This window comes from Epinephelus fuscoguttatus, linkage group LG21, assembly GCF_011397635.1.
Source record: "Epinephelus fuscoguttatus linkage group LG21, E.fuscoguttatus.final_Chr_v1".
In the NCBI taxonomy this organism is placed as follows: Eukaryota; Metazoa; Chordata; class Actinopteri; order Perciformes; family Serranidae; genus Epinephelus; species Epinephelus fuscoguttatus.
In genome coordinates, this window is record NC_064772.1 from 14,198,545 (window position 1) to 14,204,544 (window position 6,000).

Consider the following 6,000-nt stretch of genomic DNA (forward strand, 5'->3'; position numbering starts at 1 on the left):
AAAGTACACACAACAATGGCGATTAAATAAAAGAAAAAACGAGACAGCTCTGATTTCACCTGTCTCTGTATTGAAGTGAAGCCAAAGGGAGCCTGACAGTAATGAGTCTAGTTTGGAGAAAAGATGATCCATCACCGCTCCTTACTGCGCCCACTGAAGGTAACAGTCTAGAAGTGTACATCTAAAAAGTGTCTCTGCGGAGCAAATAATCAAAGCTTTGAGACCAAAGCGGTGCACCTTCCCGTGTCACCTGTCACCCTGTTTCCAGCTCAGCTTATGCTCATTTTATTCTGCTCAAGCTGTCTTCTGTTTTTGCCACTGAGTGAGCACTTAAAACAAAAACCGAAGCGGGAAACAGCGAGGGTGACGTAAATCTTTTTAAGCTGAATATGGCTTACTTCCATTTTCCTGCTGTGAACAAGCATTCGCAGCAACTTGTGGTTCTTAAATCAAACGGTGCCTCTGCAGTAAAATCTCAAGGCTTTTCATAATCTACAGTAATAGATTAAGTATTAGGCGATCACTGTAAAAGCGGCCTCACCACTGCCAAAATAAACCAATTAAACGACTGTTTAAACGCATACATTACAGTACGTACACACTTAATCTAACAGATGAAAGTGTTTCCATGAAATTAAAAATGATAAGGTGTGATAAATTACAAGCACCTGACAAAGAAGGGTTTATCTATTATTATTAGAAATTAAGGAAATTCAATTAGAAGCTCTTGGAGGATTATTTATCATATCATTAGACTGCGCCTCTATCCACTGCATTGTATTTCTGGCCTACACTAATGTGTTGTATCATTGTGTGTCATTCATTCTGGCAGCATGAAGACTGTACACCATAATGTGTTTAAATACAGTAATAATGCACTGCAGATTATCTACATTCTGTCTATGTAGGTTTATGCAGCCATGAGCAGCACTGGTTTTTAAAACACAATAATTGTTGAGAAAATTGGCCCACTATGAGACATTAAAAAGCCCAGGAGTCCGAAAGATGACTCAATGATGCTTAAGCATAACATGCTGTATCTTCAAGGATAATGTTGTCTCTGTCTCGGGCATTCAGCCCCAGGTCTATTGGTTGCTAACAAAGGTGTACATCTTAAAAAAAATGGGTCATAGAAGTTGAATAATTTTCTAAAACTGCTGGACGCTGTAGTTTTTAGCCACGTTAGCAGCACAGCCCTGAGATGGCAATGTCAAGTGGTCCAGACTGAAGTATCTCAACAACTTTTGGATTGACTGCCATGAAATATTGTACAAACATTCATGGTTTCCAGAAAATGAATTCAAGTGACTTTAGAGATCCCCTGACTTCTCCTCTAGCGCCACCATGAGGTTGACTAATGTGGTTTTGAGTGAAATATGTCAACAGCCATTGAATAGTTTTCATTTTATACAGACAGTCATGTTCTTCTGTAATTTGCCCATTACTTCGCTTTAGGACCAAATACTAGGGGTCAGGAAAAGAATCAATACAGCATAGTATCGAAATATTTTTATGTGCAATATCATATCGTCACACAGTGCCAAGTAACAATTTTTTTAATTATTTAAATGTATCAATATTACAAATATATATTAAACTTTATCAATTGCTTTTTCAGTCCACTAGATACATTTTACTGCTGCAAAAAATTGCTGAAGTGACATGAGCACACTGAAAACTTTATCTTGACAAAGTTTTCCTTTGTGGACATAATTTACAGTTGAAAAAAGTAATAAAACGCAGTATATCGCAATGAATTTTATCACAATGCTCAATATATCATGGCTTAAGTATTGTGATAATATCGTATTATGGATCTTCTGGTGATTCCCACCCCTACCAAATACCTGCAAAATTAATGACTATCCCCTCAGCCTCAGTTGTACTTTGTGCTTAGTGCTAGGTAGTTAATGTTAGCACACTAAAACCCATTTCCCACTGGACAAAAAAAGCCCAATTACATCCACTAACATCTGGCTTTTGACTTAAGTAGGAAAGGTTACAATTTGCATTGATTCCTAGGACAAAGTGCAGTAGTCACTGATATTTACTGGCTCCAGCTTCTGTCGGCAGTGATGGATATATGACACTCAGGTGGAACGCTAATTTTCACTTCTTTTCTAGTGCAACCATTGCTAAGAGCTCAGCTACAAATCCAACCATCTCTGACCAAGCAACGGTCATACATTATTCTAAATTATTCAGCACTTGGTTTCAAAGAGAGACTAATAAAGTAATAGATATTTAAAAAAAAAAGTAATCATTGTAGCATCTCTAGTGGCCTCCATGCTGCTTTAAATGTTTACTAACCCTGTTTTCGGGCATGTTGCTTGACTGTCATGACATGTCAGTTTCATTAAAAGTATAGCTGCAAATTAAAAGCAACAATAGATGTAAAAACACACAGACACAATGCATCTGTGATCAATGTAAGTGCACTTATCCTAGAACTGCCATGACGGTTTTTATAGTGCAAATAACTCTGTTTAGATAAAACCTACAAGCTTCTCTTCCTATGACTTTTCCTAAAAATGTGTCTTGTATGTTTTCTGAAGCCTTTAAGTAAAAAAATTAAACACACGAGACTTCTGAGCATTTATACCACTGACCGAAATTATACATTTTGATACATACAGGATATATTGCAAAACTCTGTAAAAGTACACCAAAGCATACATTTTCGTTTCCAAATATTTATTTGAAAACGACACCATTCATATGGTCAATAAAAAAACATTGTGTTAATAATAAAAAAACGAATGTAATCTCAACAGTGACCGCGCCAGCCAGCGGGACTGCGGCGCTTGGAGGGGCGCTGTAATCCTGGCAGTCCTAGTGTAAAGCACCATGGACATTGCCAATGCATCTATTGCTGTAGCTCAGAGGCTCTGATGCCTGAGTCAGAGCATGTGAGCGGAGTTGGAGCTGGAGCTGCCTCAGCCATAGGTTATTGGTAGGAAGAAAAATGGCTGCTGAAAAAACTGTCACTGTCAACTGCCTCCAAGCACCGCAACGATCTGCCAGACCATCATATGTAACTTCATTGTTTATGCTGCCCGTGTGCTCAGAAGCACACAATGAATGCATTTGAGTAATTTCTGAGAAGTTATGATAAAATAAAAAAAATATTACAGACTATAGAATAGGACAGACAACCTCTCCAAAGTCTCATGTCAATTAATTAACACTATTTGTCAGCTTTTTATAATGCCTGTTTTTTTTTGTTTGTTTGTTTGTTTTGCTGCTGCGCTGCTGCTGCACTGTGTCTCCTGTTGAAAGTGGTGATTTGCTAAATACATTCTACAATAATAAATTAGATTAACTTTTGGTCTATAATATTGTTGGCTATATTCCACATTTTAATGAAAAATACTTAAGAACTAAAAGAAATAAACACCGAAAGAATTAGTGGAAACTTTTTTTTTCTGTTGATTTCTGCCACATTGACGATACCAAAGGGGCAAAGTGCGCAACAGCAGAAAAAAAAAACAGGTCCGGTGTGAACACACCAGTGAGACTTGGAGCATAACTTGCAAGTGAGACCTGAATAAAGTACCATATTTATATTTCTAAAAGGACTATCTATGGTACTGGATGATGCATATTGTTTTGTGGGCTAAGATGACAAAAACTGAGTATGATAGTTGTATTTTGAAGTGAAATACTGTGGTGTGTCAGGTTAGATATTCAATATACTGTATAAAACATCAAGTTCAGTTCTCAGGAGAGACTGCCACTGGTTTTATAGGTCAGATATAAATATAAGTTAGTGAAGGGCTTCAAGAGATTTATGTCCAGGCCTGTCATCATGTGATTGGCTGTCATGTTCTATACTCTTACCTGGCTGCTCCCTGGAGGGACGAGCGGTCCCCACAGAAGGACATGTCCTTCTATTTATGTCTTCGTGACTGCAAATGTTAGGAGACTATAAAACACTGATACAGATGTACTGTTGCCTGTCTGTGGAGCTTTTTGACAGTTTAGTAACTCATTTTCCTTTCATTCATTAAATAAGATGGAATCTGGAAGAAAAAATTATAGCCTAACTAGCACATCATTTCAGATGGAAATTTTAAAAAAGCCTTGTACCACTGATGGAATATGACGTTTGAAAGCCCCAGTGAGTTTCAGCTTTCATCGGCAAATTATCCAACACTATCAAAAGCTGTTTATTTTCCTGTTTGTTTGTAACTTGTTTATTTGTTCCTTTAATCAAAGCAGCTTTTGCAGCTCATTATTTCTGGCTGTGTTGTGTTAGTTTGTACATCTGTTCATTTGTAGCTCCATTGCCAGCATTACAGGTCTGATTACCACGAGAACAGTGCAATCACAAGTTGTTAATATCAAATGTTGACCTCTGGTGTTTGTATCTATGAATGTGTATGATCTTTTTATAGCTCCAGTGTAACACAGCTGCTTAATTAGGCAGTATTTTTTAATATGATCTCTTGGTCTGATCTTATGTAATGTGTTTTCATCAATAAAAGCCAAAATGCTATTTATGTTATCTCATAAAAGTTATTTTGTATTGTCTTAGCAATGTGAATGCCCAATACAAACTCCTGATGCTTTTACATTCTTTCTTTACTCTATGATTTTTGCTCTGAGGTCAAGAAAAATAAGGTCTTTAAAGCACAAAGGCCGTCAATTTCCACCTCTTGGCCCCACTTTTTTGCTACAATTATTCCCTTTGCATGCCAGGTGTGTTAGATTCTGATTATATGGCCAGACTGTAACCAGCAGGGCTCCGGATGCCTATCAGGGAAAACCACTGCCTCATTTTGGGATGAAAGCGTCCACCACTATGCAGTTTCCCCAGGTCCCTATTGAGGGTGCATAACTAGAACTTTTCCAAGTAACTATGTTCTGTAGCCCATTCTCAATCCCCTCCGAAACATTATTATTGAGTCGTACGTGTTCCAGCGAAGGTTGAGATGGATTTCTTTAAGATCTTTGAAAGCAACACACAATGAGAGTTATGAAACTGCTACTGAATGGAGAATGATGTTGAAGGATTAGATATTCAGGCTTTTTTTTTTTTTTTTTAATGTGAAAGCACCTGAAGATCCTTGGACACTGAGGTTAAGAGCATAGTCTGAATGGTGCAAGGGAAGGTTATATAACTGCGCGCTATTGTGAAGTTGAGAAATCATCAAAGTTGCTGCTCCATCCATCTTCCGCAACTACTGTAACAGTCAGTGCAGACTACTCTTCTTTCAGATTTGAGAGACAGAAAAGTAGATATATTGTAACTTTGAATCTTAAAATGTGGTATTGTGGTATACTTCCTAGAGCACTGCTTGCACCTGAAATAATAATCACAAATCACAGCAGCAGCCTGTGAGATCAGACATTAGAGCTTCTGTGACTTCATCAACAAAATTTTCATGAGTGTACTGCATGTGCCCACTTCTAAAGTAATTGGTTTAGCATTAGCAGTATGACATCAAATGTAATATGTGCAAATACTAGGGGCGTAACAATCCATCAATCTGGATGGATATATCGATTTAATAATCAACGATCCAGTATCATTGATGATCTATATCGTCGTCTTTAAGATACGCTTTTATTTTGAAAGTCTGTGTCACCATCAAACAGCAGCAGGCAGATGGCAAGCAGCCAAGAGAAAGACGATAAGGATAATGTTATTTACTCTGGAATGAATCAGCAGTGTGGAAATATTTTCTATTTTGGACCAAACATGGGTCAGAGCACGTGCCATATGTAAACAATGCTCTGTTTTAACAATGTTTGGCTGAAAAAACGTGCATGCAGGCTGATATTCCAATTTGCTTTTCTGTCAGGAGATGCAGTTTAAGTGTAAATAACGTTCAGTGAGTGTAATATTTACCATGTTTACCATCTTAGTTTTTGCATAATAAAATGTTACCAAAGCATAAAGGTGAAACTAGAAATCGGAGGATCACAAAACATATTTCAAGGTGGACACAAATTTCATGACAATCTGTCCAGAAAATGGATATTTTACCCAAAGCC